The sequence below is a fragment of the Misgurnus anguillicaudatus genome, chromosome 10, assembly GCF_027580225.2.
Source record: "Misgurnus anguillicaudatus chromosome 10, ASM2758022v2, whole genome shotgun sequence".
NCBI classification, from domain to species: Eukaryota; Metazoa; Chordata; class Actinopteri; order Cypriniformes; family Cobitidae; genus Misgurnus; species Misgurnus anguillicaudatus.
In genome coordinates this window covers 34170713-34195755 of record NC_073346.2, presented here as the reverse complement: position 1 = coordinate 34195755, position 25043 = coordinate 34170713, and the positions used below count along the sequence as shown (strand labels likewise).

At 38.4% G+C, this 25043-nt stretch overlaps 1 protein-coding gene across 3 annotated transcripts in view; it reads left to right on the top strand.

Moving 5' to 3' along the window:
* The window catches only part of oxr1a (oxidation resistance 1a), a 236468-nt gene that overhangs the window by 122828 nt on the left and 88597 nt on the right, over positions 1-25043 (top strand). The gene's annotated exons all lie outside the window — the stretch shown is intronic.

Genomic DNA, 25043 nt, shown 5'->3' with positions numbered 1-25043 from the left:
TGGGGTCAATGTGTTAGCATGAGAAACTTGATGCTGTCGGGAGATAAGCACCAGTCTCTCCCGAGTGCTTCGCGTAAATTATTAGATGTTGATGACAATCTTTCCCGTCACAGAAAACAACCACAGGTTTATCAATGCCATTAAAGTATCATTTTTTTTGTGTTGTTGATCACGAAGTACAAAGTAGATGAGGATAACTAGGACTCCGTGTACTCAGCGCACCGCCATGTTAGTTTACATTGCGTGAATGGTCCGCTGTAATTTCTGGAATGGATTTATTTCGTTCTGTAAAAAAGGAGGAGTGGCGTTTATCGCATTTTGGGAAAAAAGGGAGAAAAGATATTCTGTCATAACACGGCGGATATTGGATTTTGCGTAAAATTACTTATTTACTTTTAAATACTGGCCTGATGTAATACTGATTTTGGCAGTAACTCATTTTTTTCAAAAATGCCGTTTATCGCGTTTTGGAACCAAACTCTTCATATGCACACTGCACATTATTTGCAATCTGAACAATATTTTATGGAGGACTAAGAGGGACACTTAAAAATGAAAAATTATAAGTTTTAAAACACAGTTAAATAATAGAGAAAAGTATGAATTGATCGTATTTCTATACACATTATAAATATAGGGATTTATGAATTGCATTTCTTTGTCGTTTTGCAAATGCTTTTTCTTTTACATTTGTCAGTCAAGTTAAGTCAAAAATGCAATTATATAGACGGTTTCATCGGACGCATGTGATACACGTCTGGATCCGAACCTTACTTCCGGTTTCGTTTTTTTAATGGTCTGACTAGTTGCTAAACTGATCTCTTGAACGAATGCCTCGTCGAAAAGACAAATTTTTTGGTTTCCTAGGTAATCTATGTGTTGTTGTTTTGCTTGTTATATAAATACACTGTTAAAAAATGTCTGTAGAAATTACAGTATTAATGGGTATTACTGGCAACTAGCTGCCAGTAACTTACTGTAGATTTTACATTTATGTTATTTACTGGCAACATTTAGTTCAAAGTTAAATGAACATGAAACATTTTTTGACTTTATCTTCTACAGTAAGTTACTGGCAACCAGCTGCATAATTACAGCAAATTTTTTAGAGTGTAAGTTTAAAGAACTTTGTTGTTATTTATTCTTAGCGGAGTTTACCGGAAGTTACGTGCGGACCGCGACCGCCGCTTGTTTATGTTGTTACTGCTGAAACCGTCTATAGATCATACACTGTCAGAAAATAAAAAAGCTGTAATTGTGGTCAGAGTAGTTTTACAACTAGTTTTAATTGGTCACGTTCAGTCACTTTCAAACTTGTTTTGTTTTCTGACAACAGAAGCAGATAATTTACAAAGTTGCAAATGAGAAAACCTTTTTAGGCATTCAAGTGTAAAATGCAATTTGTGACAGTTCAGAGAGTAAGATAAAGTAAAACAGTTTGAAGTGAGAATGTAAGAATGCAAATATGACGTGATGATGTCACTGGTATGCTTATGGCTCAATGACATAATCTAGCGACTTTTTAAGCAAGCTTTAGCTACTTTCCATTAAAAATAGTTGCCAACACTGCTTTGGCAATGCAACAACAGTCTGCAGTCACACTTCACTTTTTGTTCCATTGACTTCCATTACACATGCAAATGCGTCAGACTAGAAATGCAAGCTTGTGTGAAGATATTTTGCTGCGTACCAAAGTTCAAGCCCGGTGAACTCTTTTTCTCTACGGAAAGCAAAGATGGATGAAGCACTCCCCGCCCATATTTGCAGCAATATCCAAAAAATATTTGCATGCTTAAAGTCTAGTGTGACCGCCCCCTTTGAGCAGAAGCTTTAGTGATCTAAATATAGTGCATTCAGAAAGTATTCATATTCAGAATACTTGTGTAAATGTGATATTTCCATTTTTTTTCTTTTTAATAAATTTACAGTCATTTCTAAAATTCTCTTTTCAGTTTGTACTGAGTGTATATAAATGATGAAAATGTATTAAAATGACTGTAGTATCAGGCTGCAATAACAAAATAAGGGGGTCTGAATACTTTCTTAATGCACTGTACTAAGAAGTAAAGCCAAAGGATAATGCTGAACATCGCATGCTGTAAACATGAGAGCACACAAAGAAACGTACAGTAAATATGGGCAACTCAAAAGTATCCATACATTTATACCACAGCCAATGAAATTCGTCCAGTGGTGCTTGCAGTCACAGCTCCTCTAACACAAATGCCCAGAGATTCATGGATTCGGCCGTGGGGTGGGATGAAAACAGTTTGCTTTCCTGGAGGTGGTTCTGCATCCAGAGCTGAATTTACTGCCGCATTCCCCTCGGAAGGATTAGTGACACTGGATTTATAACCCGTGCTGTATAATTATGCCTCTCTCTCTCCTCTTTCTCTATTCCTCTCTTTCCCTCTGCAAGGCTGTCCCCTGACGATTTAAACAATTTATTTATACTGTAAGAGTCAAAGTACTCCCTCTTTCCCTCCTCTGAGCTCAGCTTCAGCCCTGACCATGTACTGCGTGTCAACCACGGATGGGTTTTTATTGATTGTTATTGATTAAGGGAATTAAAATGAGAGGTTGAAAGGCAAGCAGTTTTGTTACTCGTTCTGATAGTATATGGAACGGTATAACACACCTCATATTGGCTACAAACTTTTTGCGTTTTATAAAACATACAGTATAAAATAATCAGCAAAAGAGTAGTGTTCATAATATTTAACATAATCTCATGGCATAAGTACCCTGTGACCACAAAACCTTTAGTCTCATGGGTATATTTGAAGAGTTTGGTTCCAAAATGCAATAAATCCATTTTGACTAATTTGGGGGGAAAAAATGTGTTTTCTATACCAAGAAAGTGACAAGATGAAAACCACTATTTTCTGTTACAAACTTTCTCATAGCATCTTTAGGTTATAATAATAACATTAAAAATTTAAATCGATAATTAGAAAGATTTATTGTAAAAACGATTATTTTTTTGCAAAGTGCAATAAATCCATGACAAAAATTGAATCAATATATAAATGTGCATTCATCTTTGCCATGTTGTATTCATTTAGTTGACTAGTGATATACACTGATTAAAAAAAATAAACATTAATGGCATTAATCAAAACACTTACTTTGTTATATTAAGAACACTGTCATTGCTGCTGTTATACTTACTCGATTTTCGTTGACTGTATAAAATAATAGAAAGTTTTCATAAGATCCTCTGGGGTCAATGTGTTAGCATGACAGAAGCTTGATGCTGCCGTGTGAGAACAAGCAACAGCTGGCATTTTTCCTTCGCCCGAGTGCCTCTTATGTAAATTATTCGAATTTGAAGGCTTATGTTTTTTTCCCGCCACAGAAAACCACCACAGGATTATTAATGCCATCAAAATTACTATTTTGTTTTTGTTTGTTTGTTGATCACAAAGTACAATAAAGATGAGGAAAACTAGGATTTGTGTGTATTCAAAGTGCCGCCATTTTTGTTTACAGTGCGTGGAATGGTCAGCTGTGATTGGTTAAGTAAGGGATAATGTAGAGGCAGCCGGTGGGAAATAAGCCCCGACAGTGTGATCACTACCGTCTGCCTCTACATTATCCCGCTTATTACACGGCTACTTGCCACATAAGAAAAAAAACTGGACATGAATATGAATTTGAAACATTTTATTTGCATATTTGTTTTAAATTAACATTTTTATCCTTCCGCGAAACTTTGCACAGATGCATAAAATGATCGTAATACCTTAAGATCCTCTGCTTCATACTTGTCTTTCTCCATTTTTTTCTCTTTTAGCCAGTCTTTGAGAAGTTTTAATGCCCATTCTGTATTTTTTGTGTGTTGGCTTCGTAGCTGTCATGCTCTATTTTGTCAAGTTCAGTCTCAGTAAGCTCTCTGTGTCTTGTCGTTGTTCGTTCTTCTATCCACTGTTTAAATGTTTTGTTTTTTCCGTACATGTTAAAATTAATGTCAAAATGTTCCATTCTTAATTGTGGTTGTCCAGTGTTTGTCACAAGATGGCGCCAAACAGTAATCTTTGTTGGTGCGGACGGATTTTAAACTTACAAGTAGTCCGGCTATGCGTTATTACTTTGGAGCGGTTATTATTTGAAAAGAACGAACCTGCAAATGTCTCAACTGACCAATCAGAATCAAGCATTCCAGAGAGCCGTGTAATAAGCGGATTTATTGCATTCTGCAGAGAAGGAGGACTGGCGTTTGTCACGGTTTGGAAAAAAAGGAAAAATGAAGACAGAATAACATGGCTGATTTCAAAATTTGCGTAAAATTAAGAATTAACTTTTTAATACTGACCAGATATAATATTGATTTTGGCGGTAACTACTTTTTTTAAATGCCGTTTATCGCATTTTGGAACCAAACTATTCATTTGTAGCAATAGCCAATGATACATTGGATGGGTCAAATTTATTGTTTTTTTCAAAATCATTAGGATATCATGTAAAGATCATGTTCCATGAAGATATTTTGTAAATTTCCTACCGTAAATATATCAAAACTTTATTTTTGTGAGTGGATGCAGTTGCCAAGGACTTCGTATGGACAATTTTAAAGGCGATTTACTTCTAAAGTGAAATATTGTCCTATCCTATATCATACATCAATGTTCAGATGATGTATTAATCTAATTCTAAATTTAAAAAAATTGGCCCCTATGACTTTATATGGTCCATGGTCACATATAAGTTTGCAAAGTTCAGACAATCTCATCCATGTTTTAGTACAATCTGCTTTCACCCCTGTGACATTTGAGTTAGGATTTAACTTGCGTATACTAGTACGTTTTCGTACAATTCACATTGCGAAAATTCATCCGATATCACCACCACATAAAATAAGTATGTTTTCTCATGAGATCAGGTTGTAATATCAACCTGGCTTTATAATTGTATAAACCTGATGTAAAACGTTTCACCCTGATTTCCAGAAATCCTTTCTAAATTTGTAGTCGGTCAGGGGTGCGTTTCCCAAAAGCATTGTTAGCTTACTATGGTCGTTGTAACATTGAAATCTATCGGTAACGACAGAACTTGGGACCATACACTGTAAAAAATAAAAAGTTGATTCAACTTAAATTTTCAAGGCAACTTGCTTCACAGCTTTTTGAGTTTACTCAACTCTTGGATGATGTAGTTCACCTAACTCAATTTACTGAGTAATGTCAACTTAAACCAACAAGTTGAACCAACTTAAACTGATTAGGTCATGAGCAAATTTCTTTGTTTACTCAACTAGTGACTAAGTTGGGTAAAGAGTAATTTAGTATATACAAATTCAACTAATCTACATGTTTTGGACTGTGGGACCATTGTTTTTTTAATTGCTTGTTCAGATTACTCAGTTTGGCAAGTTGGGTGAATGAATTGGACAAAAACTTATATATCTAAGTCCAGTCAACAAAATAATATTTGTTAGCTGAATGATTATGCTTTTTTCATTCAGTGAACACAAAATAATGAATTGACGCCCTTCATCAAAGAAATCTTTGTTCAAGTTACTTAATTTTCTTTGTTGAATGAACATTTTAAAGTTGGATTTTTTTACAGTGTAGTTGCTTTCAGGAAACGCACATAGTTTGATCGTAGCTTGCAAGTTGCAGGGTCAGTTTCCAGTTTTCAGGCAATATACAACAGATTCGGTAAATGGACGGTGGGTGTTCAGTGGGTGTGGATGAGCCGTTTTTGCAGCTTAGTTTACGAAATTGGTATTTTTTGGACTGGGGAGGTAGCTTTCTTATAAGACATCAAAGTATTCATTTCAAAAGATGAAGGGAAATCCTGTTTTCCACAATCTGAGCTGTGGAGGAACTTCCAACCCCGTTCAGCTGCAGGACAAGTCTCTCCAGCTTCCGAAATCAGATGTGTCCCAGCATGCAAATGTTTGTCGAGTGCCAATCACACCATCTTACTTTGTGATTATAGCCTCATTGTCTTGATTACCCTCTGCCACACTGAGTCTCTCACCGCCAACATCCACCTCCATTCTCTTCTGCGCAGGCACTTGTCAATTTTCCTTTCTCTTAATCAGCACGGGAACGCGGGGAGACAGGCGTTAGGCTATTATAATTCATGCACCAGTGCTTAACATAATGATGAAAAATATGGCCGTGTCCTCGTGAAAGGGAAAGCAATTAATTCTCCCTGCGGAGTTCAGAAGATATTGACACAACGGTTTACATGAGATTAAACTTGTTTTGTTTACATCACCCTGATCTCTGTGTTTCTCTCTCATCTCCTGCTACGTTATTACTTGACCACCCTTTACAGCACATCGCTGGCTTTATTGTTTTAATAAATTGGCTCGATAAAGACGCTGGTGCATTTTTGACAGTCGCCTCTCTTTCATATATTAAACTCTTAAAACACAATGTTTTCACACCAGGAAAAGAATGGGAGAATTATTTTAAGACACAATTAGAGGAAACGTTCAGCCACATACTATTTCATCGTTTCATGCCTATTATTTTGTACTTCTATGCTAAAACTCCAGGTTGAAACACAATGCTCTCCCAGCAGGGCCGAGGGCCGGTAGGTGGCTGTTTGTTCAGATGTCCCCCTGCAGATTTATGAAGCTAACCCCTTTCTGTATGCTTTGAAATCAGAACAGATTTGACATAACCCTGCCAATGACAGAGCTGGATATAAAAAGTACTGATGCTGAAATCAACACAGTTCAGCATGACGAGAGGCTTATCCTCTAAAAATAGCTTTGTCTCTCTGATGCGATTTTCTTTCATTGTGAGGGGATTTTTCCTTCACAAATGCCATCAGAAAACGTCTGGTGTTAAAGCTGCCTTGGGTATGAGACTGTATGCATGTGCGTAACTCCTTCGTGTATGGGATTGGAGTTTGGTTTGTAAAGATTTCTATAAACTGTATCATATTTATACTGTATGTTTTATTTAAATTAATATTGTGCATTCCTAGTCAGACCAAAAAAGGAGGGTCTATTGACAGAAATGCAATATACAATCACCTAAAGGATTATTAGGAACACCTGTTCAATTTCGCATTAAAACCACAATCACATGGCAGTTGCTATAATGCATTTAGGGGTGTGGTCCTGGTCAAGACAATCTCCTGAACTCCAAACTAAATGTCAGAATGGGAAAGAAAGGTGATTTAAGCCATATACACAGTATTTCACAATCTGCTCAGTTACTGAGATTTTCACGCACAACCATTTCTAAGGTTTACAAAGAATGGGGTGAAAAGGGAAAAACATCCAGTATGCGGCAGTCCTGTGGGCAAAAAAGTCCTGTTTTGAAGCTAGAGGTCAGAGGAGAATGGGCCGACTGATTCAAGCTGATAGAAGAGCAACTTTCACTGAAATAACCACTCGTTACAACTGAGGTATGCAGCAAAGCATTTGTGAAGCCACAACACGCACAACCTTGAGGCGGATGGGCTACAACATCAGAAGACCCCACCGGGTACCACTCATCTCCACTACAAATAGAAAAAAGAGGCTACAATTTGCACAAGCTCACCAAAATTAGACAATTGAAGACTGGAAAAATGTTGCCTGATCTGATGAGTCTCGATTTCTGTTGAGACATTCAGATGATAGAGTCAGAATTTGGTGTAAACAGAATGAGAACATGGATCCATCATGCCTTATTACCACTGTGCAGGCTGCTGATGGTGGTGTAATGGTGTGGGGGATGTTTTCTTGGCACACTTTAGGCCTCTAAGTGCCAATTGGGCATCGTTTATATGCCACGGCCTACCTGAGCATTGTTTCTGACAATGTCCATCCCTTTATGACCACCATGTACCCATCCTCTGATGGCTACTTCCAGCAGGATAATGTACCATGTCACAAAGCTTGAATCATTTCAAATTGGTTTCTTGAACATGACAATGAGTTCACTGTACTAAAATGGCCCCCACAGTCACCAGATCTCAACCGAATAGAGCATCTTTGTGATCTAGTGGAACGGGAGCTTCGTGCCCTGGATGTGCATCCCACAATACTCCATCAATTGCAAGATGCTATCCTATCAATATGGGCCAACATTTCTAAAGAATGCTTTCAGCATCTTGTTGAATCAATGCCATGTAGAATTAAGGCAGTTCTGAAGGCGAAAGGGGGTCAAACACAGTATTAGTATGGTGTTCCTTATAATCCTTTAGGTGAGTGTAATATACATATCTATGTTTTTAGTGGTGTATAAAGACCTTACATAATGAACTATTATGTTTTTATTACCTTAGAATGAGCCATTTATGGGTCCCCTTACACGAAAGTCACCATTTTGCACCGCCATAGCCCTAAACAGTCAAACTGCTCTACAGAGTTTCATCATTACGTTGTCTCAGACGACAACATGTTTGTCCTGTGGTGGCTACCGTATCTTATCTATGTGTTTCGAAAGGCAGGGGTAAGTAGTAGACTGGGCCATTGGTTGCAAATTGCAATGTCACCACTAGATGCCACTAAAATTTACACACAGCACCTTTAAGAACCCCTTGACTGACAGGATGATTTGATAATGTGACAATAATTTGGCCGATGATTGGTTGCCTTAATGAGAACCTAGGCAACCATTCATTAGAGTCTAACGAATGATTGGTTGCTGTGGCAAGTGTGTAAATCATTACTTGCTGTAATGAAAGCCTTCTGCATGATGGGTTTTCTGTGATGCAGGTTTGCAGTGGTTTCTTTGCAGTCACATTTGTGCCAGATGAAAGCTCTGCGAATTTTAAGCAACGACTTAACAATTACTTGGGTCATTTGGGCAGAGGATATAAAACATATTCATGAAAGACTCTGTGGTTGAATGAGAAACTGGAGAGGTGTTTTTTTTTGTGAGGTTTGATGCTGAACAAAGTCGAGTGGCTGTTATATACTTACTCTCTTCATGTCATTCAGACTCTTATAAAATCCTGTAGTAGGCCAGACTGAGTCATTTTGCCTGCATTTATTCATGCATCTCTGTGCAGTTTGGACAATATAATCATCAGTTAGACATTGCTGTCATCGCGCACAAAGGGAAAGCTGTACTTTTGTCTTTAAGGCAATTTCATTTTGGTTGATGTGATTGCAATCATACAGTACACCTGATGTCAACACATTATCCAACTGTATCAAACTGTTTTATAGAGCACCTATTGTCTGATTTACGTGTTTGCATTTCCTTTGGTGTGTTGGTGTGTGTTAGTAGATGTTAATGATATGCAAAAGGTACAAACCCCAAAGTAAACAATGCCGCGAGTTATCGTCTCCAGCGTAAATCTCTTTTCTTGTACTACAACAAACACACGGATTGTAGGCAACAGTTTACTTCCTGTGATTGGTGATGTATAGAAGACCGACATTATCATAATTCCTCCCGCTTGTACTCACAGCCTGTAAGTTAACTCCTGTTAGCATTGCATTGTGACCGAATCTTTCAAACATGGTAAGGAGCGCCACATTTCCGGCTGACATCAGAGGTATTTAGCCCATTCAATGCATAATCAGCCAAAGTCTGCATATTTGTGGAGGGCAGCATTTTTTCAAATTCACTTTCGCAGCATAAATTGCAGATTTCCGTATGCAATATATGCAGGGATTGCATAATTTCATAATCCCCGCATTTTCGTAGCAAAAATCACCCATATCTTAGCAGAAAGTTGAAAAATGTTTACTTCACACAAGCACAGCCATGTCCCCTGTTGCCATGGGAATGTTAAGAAGTGACGTGATTATGTGACGTGAACATGATTGAGAAGCTTCAAAAGCTCCCACGGTTTTTGCAAGTTCCCGCAATTTTTGCAAGTTCCTGTAATTTTTGCAAGTTCCCGCAATTTTTGCAAGTTCCTGCAATTTCATTGCATAAAATTGCATAAATGTACAGCATATTCTATCACATTTTTTAAGAAAACGTGCCGCAAAATCAAGGAATTTTGCACGCAACAATCACAAAAAAACTCTGCGTTTTTCTGGAAGGACTGCATAAATATATTATAAGTGGTGTATAAAGGCCTTATATAATGAACTGTATTGTTTTTATTATCTTAGAATGAGCCGTTTTATCACTGTACACCGCTGGTCCCCTTACTGTACATGGAAGTCGCCATCATGTTTCTACAGTAGCCCTAAACGGACAAACTGTTCAGATCAAGTTTTGTTACTACGTTATCTCAGACATTGACATGTTTGTCCTGTGGTGGCTACCGTAGCTTTACGAAGCACATTCGAAGGGAGGGGTGTGCTGTGGATTGAGCCGCTGGTTGCAATTCACCTAATCTCACCGGCTAAAATTCCCACATTGCACCTTTAAATATTTTTTTAAAGAAGATTAAATTTAACAAGAAATGTTTTTAATGTATTCTTTGTTTACATTTTGAAGCATGACTGACACATTGGGACATGTACAGTACTGTGCAAAAGTCTTAGACCACCATGCCACCATTAGATATGTTGTCAGTCTCTTTATTAGAATACACCCAGAAAATACAGGAAATGCTGTAATAAAAAATAATAATATTATAAGCTAAAGTGTCAGGTATTTAGTGTGATTTCTTTGTTTCACTGCAATAACAGGAAAACCTCTCTTAAAGGTGCAGTGTGTAAAATTTAGCGCCATCTAGTGGTGAGGTTGCTAATTGCAACCATCGGGCTTAGTCCACTGCTCACTAGGGCTGTCACTTTTTATTCGATATTCGAATATGCATTCGAACATGACGTGAAATATCCGTATTCGAACTATAAATAAACTATCCGGTTTTTAAAATGCCATGTGTAGCGCATTTTTTACAGTAACACCTCGTAATAGGAAGTAGGCTGAGGCTGAGACCGACGACGGCAACTGTGCGCAAGAGAGGAAATCAAATTGGACCAACATGAACCTAATGTGCATGTCAAGATAGAATTATAGTTTGTATATAAAATGACATATTGTTTATAGTGTTAAATATTATAGCAGAATAAAAAGCTTGTGTTAATACGTTCGCATTATGAAATTAGCATGTATGAAGATAATTTCATAATTTTTACAACGCAATGTAAACTTTATATTAAACAACAACAGCATTTGTCTTGTAAACGGTTGTGAAATGATCATCTGCTGACTGTCGCGTATCACATAGATGAGAGAGCCTAGATATTCCAATATATTCGGATACATTGCATGATATTCGAAATCCGTTCGAATTAGATTTTTCTCAAAAGTGACAGCCCTACTGCTCACCCCTTGCTTTTGAAACACATAGAGAAGCTAAGGTAGCCGCCACCGTAAAAACATGTCATCGTCGGAGACAACTTAGTAAAAATATTTGTCCTTTAAGGGCTTCTGTAGAAAAATGCTGGCACAAAATGGCGACTTCCATGTAAGGGGACCCTCGGCGTATGTAGATAAAAAGGTCTCGTTCTAAGGTAATAAACACATAACGGTTCATTATGAAAGGTCTTTATACACCCCTGCCCTGATAATATAGTTTTGTATATTATTTTGCATTTCTGTCAAGAGATCCTTCTAAAAACTGCACCTTTAAACCTAAATGAAATGAAATCCTAATTTCTAATTCTACTCTAATGACTTCAGGACTTCAGTCTCCTCAAAAGAGTTCAAATTAGCAAAAAAACTAAAAATTAATATGGATGATTATTAAAACTTTGCTGAAACAACGAAGCTGGAGGTGCCTTTTTGTGAATTTTGCACAGTAATGTATTTCATGTCACACTCTCAAAAATAAATACTTTATTTTAAATACTTTGGAAAATGTAAACTTTAAATGTCTACTTTATAGTTGCCTCTTTAGAAAAGGATTTTACCACCCGAACATGACTGATCACCCAATACGTGACTCAGTATTTAAAAGTAATATCTGCTCTTTAATTTCCAGATCCAAAATCTCTATAAGATTCCCTTCACTGCACCTTTTGTGGCTTAAATAACATTTTACTGCACAAAATACAGCTGTCGTACGAGAGACAGTCTGTTTGACGTAATCTGATTGTATTTAGTGCTCATTCATTACTGAAGAGAAGCTTCAGCGCCTTTTCTATTAGGTGCGTCTGCCCAGTCAGAGTGAGTTTTTACTCTGTTTGTGTCTGTCTAATTGAGCCTGTAAACTGTGAAACACTCAGACTAATGTGCAGATGTTCATCCTTGTGTTGTGTGGTGGCATGTGGACACATTGTGACGTGTGGAAGTAGAGTCCTGGTGGTGGTTAAGTAATGAGATCAGTCTCTGCAGAAGGTCAGGGATTATTTTTCTCCGAAAGACATTTTAATTGGCCAGTGTTTGATGTTATGGATGATGATGTTTTGTTAGTCTCCTCTTTAACATTGATATATACACAGTGACAACACACAGGGATTTTATTTGCATTTGGTGGCTTAGTTAAAGAGACTGTAAGTAGGATTTTAAGTGTTTTATTAATCAAAATCAATGTCTTTATTCATAAATATGTTCTTATTGGTGTCAAATGACCTCTTCCAGTGATCTGACATTTCTTTGTAAGTTTAGAATTTCTCCTCTTTACTCTCATTGAACGGGTAAGTCCAAGGAGGCATCCATATCGTTCTGCCGTATTGATAAACTATAATAGCAGAGAGGGACAAAAAGCACTAACTTACCAACGCGTTTCCACAACACGTTTTCATTCAGAACACGTGAACCAGTAGCAACGGACAAGGAGATCAGTGATTACATAACAGCTATTTTAGTTGCAACATGCATTTGGAAAGGGGAGGCACTAGAGAGCACTCTTCGTTTGAATACAAAATACAATTTCACCACTAGATGGGGGTAAATCCTACTTATTGCCCCTTTAAAGGCGGGGTATCTGATTTGATCCAGAAACATTTTTAGTTATACTGGTTACAAATCTCCTCAGCAATCACTATGTTAAGTTGTTTAAATGTATTTTTTATAAATATATGTGTTTATATATAAATGTTCAACAAATCATTGATCTCGGACAGAACGCAATAATTGGACGCATGCTATTTTTGCCCCTCATCTGTGAACATGTTTTTACCACAAGATGCAAACAGCTGCAAGAGGCAATGGGTTTATTTTGGTAAGGTACGTACGCGTTATGTTTGTATTGAGATGGATTCAGATATTCTACTTTGATGAAACATTGTGTTGCTTATGAAATTTGTGTTCGTTTAAGAATTAGCGTAACGATATACACTGAAAAAACAACTTGTAAAATTTACTTTAAAAAAATCCTCGTAACAATTTGCACGAACTTTTTTTAAGTAAAATTTACTGCTTTTTTATAAGTAAAACTTACCTACTAAAATCAAATAAAATTTACTTAAAATTGCATGATAAAACATATGTTAAATAATTAATTAAATGTTACTTAATTATTTTATTTAGAAGTTAGATTTATTTTAATAGTTTAGGTAGTCTATTAGTCTATTAGTTTTTTTTTTTGAAAATTGAAGCATTGCTGTTCTAATAATATTAAATAAATCGTATTTTCTGTTTGTTATTTTCTTTAACATATTCCTAAGGACCTAGTTATTTTTAGTGTTATAAATGGCATTATAACACAAAATTCATGACTGACAACAAGTCAGTCATTGAATAAACTTGATTCGGAACAGAAACGCACACAAACTGTGTTTCTGACATGCATTATCAGCACTGTGGAGAGAATTACAATACAACGTTCTGAACAGGGTTTATGTAAAGAAACACTGATCACCTGAACGGTGACTTCACAAAATTATTATTTACAACAAAACAACATCAAAAAAATAAGAGCTTAAACCTTTATGACATTTTGCTAACAAATATTTAAGTAGTTAAAGTTCTTATCAGTTCTTATTCTGTGATAAATAAAAATAAAAATATTCTGGCGCAAAGAATTGTGGGTATTCCTTACAACATGTGCAAATAAATGTAACTAAAGTTTTTGATTAAAATTTACTTAATTATTTTAGGACTATGTACAGTGACTATAAAACAGTTAGATAATACAAGAAAATATATAATACACTTACTATTACCACACAGTTCATTTTGTACATGAATTAATTGTGTATTTATCATCATTTTACTTAGGAAAATCTAGTTCTCAATAAATGTTAATATTATTATGTAGAAATTATGAGAGTTAATCTAATAAATATTACTACTTTTCAGTGTAGTCTTTAATTGTTTATTGTTTATGTCTGTTATTTTGGTAATGTTATTCACTTTGTACTGCAAAGTTTTCTCACTGGTGAATGAGACATGATATGGCTTTGGATGGCGATTTGAATGGAGGGTGGGATCATGATTTCAGTGCTAGTACCATTTGCATTTTTCAAAATCAGATACCCTGCCTTTAAGAAAATCTATGTTTGGCTTCTGAAGAACTAAGAAAGACATTTGGAGTTTAAATGGCTTGAGGGTGAGTAAATAATGACAGAGCTTGAATTTGTTTTTATGTGTGGAAATTTTCAGCATACAGATTGTGATGCCGCATGGGGAACCATTTTTTGTTGGTGGTCCTGCAGGCACAGTTTAGATAAAGCTGTGATGGTTTATTTGATCAAGTAAGACCTGGTTAAGAGATGCAAGCTTTCTTTAATAAACAGTTTGTTTTTCTTCAATTTGAATTAGGCCAGATCATTTGATTTTGATCACGTAAAGACACATGAAATGACGTCTTTTGTTCACACAGGACGCTTTCTGGAAATGTTACAGCATGTGACCAAGTCTGGTGATCTTGGGATCAATGTGCTGTGTGAAAGGGGTTAAACATTAACAAATATTAATAAGAAAGTTGAAAAGTATTAACAAATACAACCTTATCGGTTCCTTAAACTGCCAACATAATTATTACTTGCATTTGGGGCAGAATAAAGCCACGCTATTCTTGCTGCAAAAATATAAGTTCGTAATGGTGAACAGCTAAATTAATTCGATGTGCTGCTTCTTATTTCCCACGACCATTTTGGAAAATGAAATAGACGTCTAGTGAACACCGAACGCTGTGAGAGGAGAAAGAATATTGGTTGGGAGGGAAGCCCGGCTTTAATCTCCGTCACTAATAGGGCTTATTTTATTTCTCGTCTGTGAAATGAGGACGATGGATCTTTCATAGGGCAGATGAAATTAAACTGTGCTTTAATTACAGCCGGGCTTGTGGGGAACCTCAAATCAATTGTATTTTTCTGTATCAGGGATTGCTGAGATGGGTGCGTATTTATGTCTTACCATCTGCAGACAGAAGTCCAGCATGCAGACTTGGAACGGTCTTCACTTCTTAGCATTTACAAAATAATTTGATGACTGTTGTTGTTATGAACCGCTGTGCAAAATATTGCAACACAACTGTGTCGTTATTCACTGTATTATTTCAAATTGCATGCTTTTATTTTTATCTGTGGAAAGCAATAAGAAATATTGAAGAATACAATGCTTCCTTACAACTGCATGTGAGCCTGTTTATGAAATCCAGGTTAAAGTTTCATAATTAAATTAAAAAATGATATTATTTAATGATATAACATTAATTTTAATCTTGGATCTTACTTTGTCATTATTAAAGATATCAAGGTTCTGGGTCACATTTTTCATAACCACAGCTAGCTGATTTTAAGCCACAGAATGTAAAAAGCAATGTAAACATTCTTTTTATCGCTCCTTTTGTTTCACAAATGAGTTTGAAAGAAAACTAGAAGCGGGTGACGGTACTTTTTCATTTTGGGGTGAAAGATGATATGCAAGGTCAGGATGAGAGAGGGGAACCTGACTTTGGTCCCCATGACGACCAGAAGCAAGGACTGTTGCATCCATCAGATGGAGTCTCATTGTGCACAGCTCTCCTCAAAACACAGCTGTTATGGACATCTGGACATTTTTGCCTTCAGTTAATAACTTTCAGCTGTTTGCCCGACAATAATTGGGGAGGTTGTGAAAGGCTTTTATTAACAGCTAATGTGTGTCTGACAGGAAGGCAAAATCGGCGTATACTCAAATCCATCCAGTTGTTGTTTGTTGTCCAGACAGCTAAGTCAGATTATTACAAACCCAATCCAAACCTTTGCAGTGTGAATAGTAGAATTGAATTTTAGATGTAAAATAAAATTGAGCGGTGTCCAACTCCTCAAAAATTCAACTAGTCTACTTTTATCTCATATACTAACTGTGACATCCCTTAAGACAAAATAAAAAAACTACAGTTAGCACCAAAATACCAAGGTTACTGTAGTAAAACTATGGTTTTGCTGATAGTAATCAATACACACAAAAAAATGGTTACTACACTTAGGGGCGGTTTCCCGGACCAGGATTAGCTTAATCCAGGACTAGGCCTTAGTTTAATTATGGAATATAACTAATTTTTACAAACATGCCTTACTAAAAACATTACCTGTGTGTGCATTTTGAGGTAAAACAAGGGGCACTGATGTATTTAAAGATATGTAAGTGCAAGTTGTTTTCAGTTTGGAGAGCTCTTCAAAGTGTTTAAGTCTAGGACTAGTCTAATCCCTGTCCGGGAAACCGCCCTATAATAGTTTAACTTAATTTTCGTAAGGGATGCACTAATAAAGCAATATGACATAAGGAAGGAAGTGACATCAAACGGACGCTTGGATCATTACTATAGCAGCTGGTGTAGCTACTGTACACCGTATATTAAATTATATTGGATGTCTGGATAAACATATCAGATTTTATCATTCTGATCATTTAAAAATCAAATCAGATTTGTGATCAGTGTAAACAGTCTCCAATCTTTGTGTGCAACACCATTCCTGACCAGCAGAGGGACTTTAGCTTGTTTGGGGATTTTGGGATCTGTGTAAATTTGGCCTGAGAGGCAGATTTCATTTGTCACCCCTTGGGATGTAATTAACTTGATGAATTAAAAAGACACAGAACAATCTTTGCAATTAGCAATGGCTCTCATTTCATCAGATGAAAGGTATGTCGTAAGGGAGGAGTGAGAATGCCGACCGGTGTCCCTGCAAGGTGTTTTTAACAAGATAAAATATAATTGTGGCTCAGTAAAATTACTGTAGCTAGTTTACACCACTTCTAAATTTAAAGTGAACATGCCTAGTATAAGCAGTCATGTGATGATGTGTGCTGGCAGGACAAAACCATACTGTAACTGGAACATACCACAAACAAATGAATAATTTGGTTCCAAAACGCAATAAATCCATTTTGACTAATTTCGGTAAAAACGTGTTTTCTATACCAAGAAAGCGACAAGATGAAAAGCACTATTTTCTGTTACAAACTTTCACATAGCATCTTTAGTTTAAAATAACATTAAAAATTCAAATCCATAATTTGATTTTCAAAGATTTATTATAAAAAATGATTATTTTTTCCGCAAAAATGCAATAAATCCATGACAAGTTTTTTTCAAAATTATATAAATCTATTGAATCAATATATAAATGTGCATTCATCTTTGCCATGTTATATTCATTTAGTTGACTAGTGGTATACACTGATTAAAAATAAACATTAATGGCATTAATCAAAACACTTACTTTGTAAGAACACTGTCATTGCTGCTGTGTAACGTCCATACCGCCACGCCGCCAGAGGGAGCCCTCGCCGGAGTACTAACATGGCGCCGCCCTCTGCTTCTCTGACTGTTTCCTGTTTGTCCCTACTTAAGACTCAAGCTAGCCTAGGGCTAGCGCGAAGTATTGCCAGCTTACCCCTGCATACCGAGCGTTTACTGAGTATTATTCTGACTGCCTGTTGTTGTGACCATCCGCCTGTTTATCTGTTTCTCTGCCTTTGGATCTACCCTTTGTTTTGTTTGCCTGGTTTGGACTGCCTATCTGTGTTTGATCTGCCTGCCTGTACATTGATTACTCTTCTGCCTAACGTCTTGGATTTGTTTGCCAGATTGGTTTGTTTTAATAAACACCGCAAAATGGATCCCTGTATTCCTGAGCAATCCTTACAGAATACTTCGCCTACCATCGATCCAGCGGATGTCGCCAATCTGAGGGCTGCGTATGAACATCAAAGCAGCCTCCTGCAGGGTTATCAAGAGCAGCTCACGCGTCTTCAGTCCGTCAATGAACATCTCACCTGTTACCTTCAAGCCTGGCCATCCACATCTGAAAAACGGTTGTGTGTATCGGAACCGGAGAAGTTTGACGGTACTGCTGAACACGTGAGGGGTTTCCTTCGTCAACTGGATATTTATTTCCAGGATCATGTGAGTGAAAATCTATCTGATGTTGCTATGTGCTCTAAACTGTTTTCATTGCTGACTGGCAAAGCGGTCGAGTGGGCAGCCGCTGTTTGGGACACGGATCAGCGTATTCGCACTTCTTACCCTTACTTCAGTCAACAACTGCGAGAAGTATTTGAATATCCAGCTGGGGGAAGAAGTGCTTCGTCGCAGATCATTCACATGGCTCAGAATCATCGTCCTGTCGCTGAATATGCCATTGAGTTTCGCACACTTGCTGCACAAAGCGGTTGGAATGAAAAATCGCTTAAGGACGTTTTTCAAAACAGTCTGGATAAGGAACTCCAAGCGGAGCTGGCATGTAAAGGTGAGAACCTGAAATTTTCTGATTTTGTAACTCTAGCAGTCCATATTGATAACCTGATGAGAAATGTACCATCTAAATTGAAGCCGAAAACCTCAGCTAGGCCCGGGAATACATCCTGTATTGCAAGGCATACTCATGCTGAACCTAACGATACAGTAGAATCTATGCAGATGGGATTCGCACCTCTCACTATGGAGGAACGGCAGCGCAGACATACATTCAATTTATGTTTCTATTGTGGAAAACCAGGCCATCGCATTGATCACTGTCCAGCTAAGAAGCCTCGTTACACCAGCACGGTAAACCACTTACTTAACCTCCCTTCTTGTTATGATATGTGTTCACAACCCGTAACCATCACCCACAATAAGGAAACCATGTCATTCACGGCATTAATTGACTCAGGCTCTGCTTTAAACTTTATTCATGAAGATGTGATTTCCAAATTTCTCATTCCTGTAATACCATGTCAACCCCCATTGAGCATTTCTGCAGTGAATAACGTTCCCATTGGCAAGGGCATTTCTCACCAGACTGTTCCTCTCACCCTACAAGTGGGCTCTCTGCACCTCGAGACAATCACCTTGTATGTTATCTCTTCACCTCGCTATGACGTCATATTGGGACATCCATGGCTTGTGGCACATAACCCTGAAATCAACTGGAGGACTGGAGAGATTTTACAATGGTCATCACGATGTCTGAAAAACTGCATTGAACCCTTGAAGCCTAAACCCTGTCTGTCTACTCACATTGAAAGCCCGATTGGTAAGAGTGTACAAATTCCTGATGTTTATTCTGAATTTTCCGAAGTATTTAGCAAGGCTAAAGCAACAGAGTTACCACCCCATAGACCCTGGGACTGTGCGATTGAGTTGTTACCCAATGCTATGCCTCCTAAGTGTAAGATTTATCCCCTGTCACAACCTGAGACCCGTGCTATGGAGGATTACATATCAGAAGCACTCCAAAATGGCTTTATCAGAACATCCACATCCCCTGCTGCAGCGGGCTTCTTCTTCGTGGAAAAGAAGGATGGTGGCCTGAGACCCTGCATTGATTATAGAGGTTTGAACAATATTACTGTCAAATTTCCATATCCTTTACCTCTTGTACCCTCAGCGCTAGAACAACTCCGAGAAGCAAAAATTTACACCAAACTGGATCTACGCAGTGCCTACAATCTGGTCCGTATCCGTGAAGGTGATGAGTGGAAGACTGCATTCCACACCACTAGAGGGCACTATGAATACCTCGTGATGCCATATGGTCTATCTAACTCTCCCGCCGTCTTCCAATCATTCATTAATGAAGTTTTCCGTGATCTCCTGAACCAATGTGTCATTGCCTACATTGACGATATTCTGATTTATTCCAATAGTATGGAGGACCATATCTGTCACGTCAAGGAAGTCCTGTCTCGCCTTCTCCACAATAAACTGTATGTGAAAGCCGAGAAATGTGAATTCCATGTCTCTACTACAAACTTCCTGGGCTACAACATCAGTTCACAGGGTGTAGAGATGGACACCAAAAAAGTCAAGGCAGTCACAGAATGGCCACAGCCCCATACTGTTAAAGACCTACAACGATTCCTGGGATTCGCAAACTTCTATCGCCGTTTCATCCGTAACTACAGTATGGTAGCAGCTCCCTTGACAACGCTCCTTAAAGGCAAACCCAAGAAACTCCCATGGAACCTGCAAGCTGAACATGCCTTTCTGAAGTTAAAGAACTGTTTTACCTCTGCCCCGATCCTGAAGCATCCTGACCCTGAGAAACAATTTATTGTGGAAGTAGACGCATCAGACACAGGTATTGGAGCTGTTTTATCCCAACGCCATGGTCCTGCTAACAAAGTGTATCCCTGTGCCTACCTTTCTAGAAAACTCACCCCAGCCGAAAGGAACTATGATGTAGGAAACAAAGAGCTACTAGCCATCAAGGCAGCCCTGGAGGAATGGAGGCATTGGCTAGAGGGTGCTAAGCATCATTTCGTCATTCTGACCGACCACAAAAATCTTGAGTATGTCAAGGGAGCCCAGAGATTAAATGCACGCCAGGCAAGATGGGCCCTGTTCTTCACTCGCTTCAACTTCTCAATCACTTATAGACCCGGACACAAAAATGGAAAAGCTGATGCCCTGTCCCGTTATCACGATCCCACACCATCTGACCGCTCACCTGTTCCCATCATACCCCCCACTCACATCATTGCTCCCATAGCATGGGATATCATGCAAGAAATCACCCAAGAGCACCAGAACGATCCTGTCCCACCTGAATGCCCTCCTGATAAGACCTACATCCCCCTTACTCTACGGCCCCAAATCATGCAATGGGTTCATACCTCACTCAGTTCAGGTCACCCAGGTATCACCCGCACCATTGCACTAGTCAAGACCTCATTTTGGTGGCCCACACTGAACCATGATGTTGCTCAATTTGTAAAATCTTGTAGAGTATGTGCCCAGTCCAAGACACCCAAAGAATTACCCTCCGGTCTCCTGAAACCCTTGCCCATACCACAACGCCCCTGGTCCCATCTCAGTATTGACTTTGTCACCGATTTGCCCCGCTCCGACAATTTCACCGCCATCCTGGTAATCATCGATCGCTTCTCCAAATCCTGCCGTCTAGTACCCCTCAAGGGTTTACCCACAGCCATGGAAACCGCTGAAGCTATGTTTCACCATGTGTTCAGAAACTTTGGAATACCCGAAGATATTGTCTCAGACCGTGGAACCCAGTTCACCTCCCAGGTTTGGAAAGCATTTTGCAATAATTTGGATATTAATGTAAGCTTAACATCTGGTTATCATCCCCAGTCTAATGGCCAAGTAGAAAGACTAAATCAGGAGATTGGGCGCTACTTGAGATCCTACTGTACCCGTGAACAACACCGCTGGTCTGAATTCCTGCCATGGGCCGAGTACGCACAGAACTCATTGAGACATTCTTCCACCAATCTCACCCCCTTCCAGTGCGTACTCGGCTATCAACCCCCCATGTTCCCTTGGTCAGGAGAGCCTTCAGATGTTCCTGCGGTTGATGATTGGATGAGGAGGAGTGGAGAAGTCTGGGAAAGCGCTCATGTTAGGCTCCAGAGGGCAATCCGCAACCAGGAGTTCCACGCCAACCGTCACAGACGTCCTCATCCCCCATACCAGCCTGGTCAGAGGGTCTGGCTCTCCACCCGGGATTTGAAACTCCAGCTCCCGTCTAAGAAACTAAGTCCGAGGTACGTAGGACCTTTCAGAATAATTAGACAAATCAATGATGTTACATACCAGTTAGAGCTGCCTGTTAATTATCGTATTTCTCCCTCTTTTCATGTTTCCCTGCTGAAACCTTACCATGCGGAGTACGACCCCAACGCTGAGCCTCCTGAGCCACCTCCTCCTCTCGACGTTGCTGGGGAACCGGCATACGCCGTGAGAGAGTTGTTGGACTCGAGGCGGCGCGGGGGTCGTCTCCAGTATCTGGTCGATTGGGAGGGCTATGGCCCTGAGGAAAGGTCCTGGGTAGCCTCGGACGACATTCTGGACCCAAATCTCATCGAGGAGTTTCATCGAGCCAGACCTGACCGTCCTGCACCACGCCCCAGAGGGAGGCCCCGTAGAGCGCCAGGAGGCGCTCCTAGAGAGGGGGATTCTGTAACGTCCATACCGCCACGCCGCCAGAGGGAGCCCTCGCCGGAGTACTAACATGGCGCCGCCCTCTGCTTCTCTGACTGTTTCCTGTTTGTCCCTACTTAAGACTCAAGCTAGCCTAGGGCTAGCGCGAAGTATTGCCAGCTTACCCCTGCATACCGAGCGTTTACTGAGTATTATTCTGACTGCCTGTTGTTGTGACCATCTGCCTGTTTATCTGTTTCTCTGCCTTTGGATCTACCCTTTGTTTTGTTTGCCTGGTTTGGACTGCCTATCTGTGTTTGATCTGCCTGCCTGTACATTGATTACTCTTCTGCCTAACGTCTTGGATTTGTTTGCCAGATTGGTTTGTTTTAATAAACACCGCAAAATGGATCCCTGTATTCCTGAGCAATCCTTACATGCTGTCATACTTGGGACGTCGCTGCTGAACTTTTTTTGACAGCGATCAGCTGTAAAATGTTTTGGTCCTGCTCGATTTTCTCGATTTTGACTTTGAGTATGAAAAGTTTTTATAAGATCCCCTGGGGTCAATGTGTTAGCATAACAGAAGCTTGATGCTGTCAGGAGAACAAGCAACAGCTGGCATTTTTCCGGCGCCCGAGTGGCTTCTTCCCCGCCACAGAAAATCACCACAGGTTCAGCAATGCCATCAAAAGTATTATTTTGTTTGTTTATTTGTTTGTTTGAACAAAGTAGATGAGGAAAAATGGGATTCCGTTTGAATTCTGCGCCGCCATTGTTGTTGTGGGATGGTGCGCTGTGATTTGTTGAGCGGATTTATTGCATTCTGCAGAGAAGGAAGACTTATCGCGTTTTGGGGGAAAAGGGAGATAAGATGACAGAATAACACAGTGGATATCGAATTTTGCGTAAAATGAAGAATTAACTTTTTAATACTGACCAGATACAATACTGATTTTGGTAACAATTTTTTTTAAGTGGAGCGTTTATCGCATTTTGGAACCAAACTCTTCAAATATTAAAACCATAACATGATATTTTAAACCATTATATGAACTAAACTGATATTTCTAACAAGATTTTTACAATATTTTATAAAATAGAACAAATGTATTCTGAGTTCATTTATATTCCACTTTCATAAAAAAATCCCAAAAATTTACTCTTTGTTCAGTCGAGAAGAAATTGAGTTTAAGGAAAACCTTTTAGGATTTTTCTCAATTTAATAGACTTTATTGGACCTCAACAGTTCACAGTGTCAATGCAGTTTAAAATGGCAGTTTCAACGCAGCTGCAAATGATCCCAAATGAGAAATAAGGGTCTTATTTAGAAAACTTTTCAGCAGTGTGACCTTACATATTGAATAATCACGTTTGAAGGTCACGCGGTACATATGTAAAACGCACGTTTGTGGACCATTTTAAACAATAAACTGACACAAAGACATTAATTAGTATCATTCAACATACAACAATGTCGGAACAGTCCTCTTTCTCCACACTTGTAAACACTGGGGCTGCGTCCGAAACCGCATATTGTACAGTAGGTACTGAATATGAAGATGAAGTACCTACTTACTTGCCGTTAAAACAGTAGGTACTGTTTAGTATCCTAGTAGTATGAAAGAGATTCAGACATACTACATCCGCCATGTTGCTACATCACGTGACATACGTTGTCATCACGTTATGTCATTCCAGCGCGAAAACAGCTGCATGCCTCTTCTTCTTTCTTGGATAACTCCTCGTCCGGGGCATCATGGGATAGTGAAGTGTCCATCGTATGCACACTGCAAAATCTAACCGGAAGTAGTAGGTCATCCAGGTACTTTTCGCATACTGTTTTTTGAATACTATGTATTCGGACATACTACTCGCCTCGCCTACTGCTTTTCGCGTACTATATAGTATGGAAGTAGACGGTTTCGGTCGCAGCATGGACAAGAAGTACTTTTTTTGTTGGCAAAAATGACGATCGATTTTCTATAAGACCATTGTGCCTTGGTTGGGATCTTTTAGAGCTCTTTGAAGCTGCGTTGAAACTGCAATTTTAAACTGTATTGAAACTGTGAAGTGTTGGAGTTCAATAAAGTCTATTAAATTAAGCAAAATTCTAGAATGTTTTCCTCAAAAAAACTTAATTTCATTTCCACTGAACAAAGTAAGACAAATTTTCCTTTAATGTAGGCCTAATCAGATAATTGATAATTGTTTACAGTACAGTAGGCTATACTGTATATAGAGAAAGCACCATACAACCCTGGGTTAATAACCCATCCACTTTTAGAATGTATATAAAAATAGACATTATAAATATAATATTGTCAAAGGTACATATTGGCAGTTCATATTTGTACCTAAATGGTACATATTAGGACCTTTTTAAAGGGTACTGCCCTAGTGACAGCTTTGTACCTTTATATGTAACTTGTTAAGTATTATGCATTTTATAATGCATTTTTAATAATAATTACATTTGTTGGATACATTTTGTTAGGTTTTAGGAGTGCAGCATCAGAAAAACGAGTCAGTTTTCTTCTACAGTACAATGGTAAGACACATCTCACTATTTGACAGTGTAAATGAAATTGAATGCATATCACCCTGTGCATACATCTATTATAAACACCTTATAAAAATCATGCTCATTGCTCTCACTATAGTAACCATAACCATGATATTTGATATTTATAGTGTAATCTAAATTACATTATGCCTTAATTACTTGCTTAAATAGATTTATTAATATAACGGTCAGATAAAAAAATCTAACATACAACTATTTTCACATTTAGTATTGCTAATAGACATTTTTTCTTAAACAAAGCTTGCTGTAATGCTATGTATTTTATATATAATTTTTTTCAGTATATCTGTACTGTCTAATATGTTTGTATAAGCTGTATAATGCAAAAGTCCTATAGAAATAC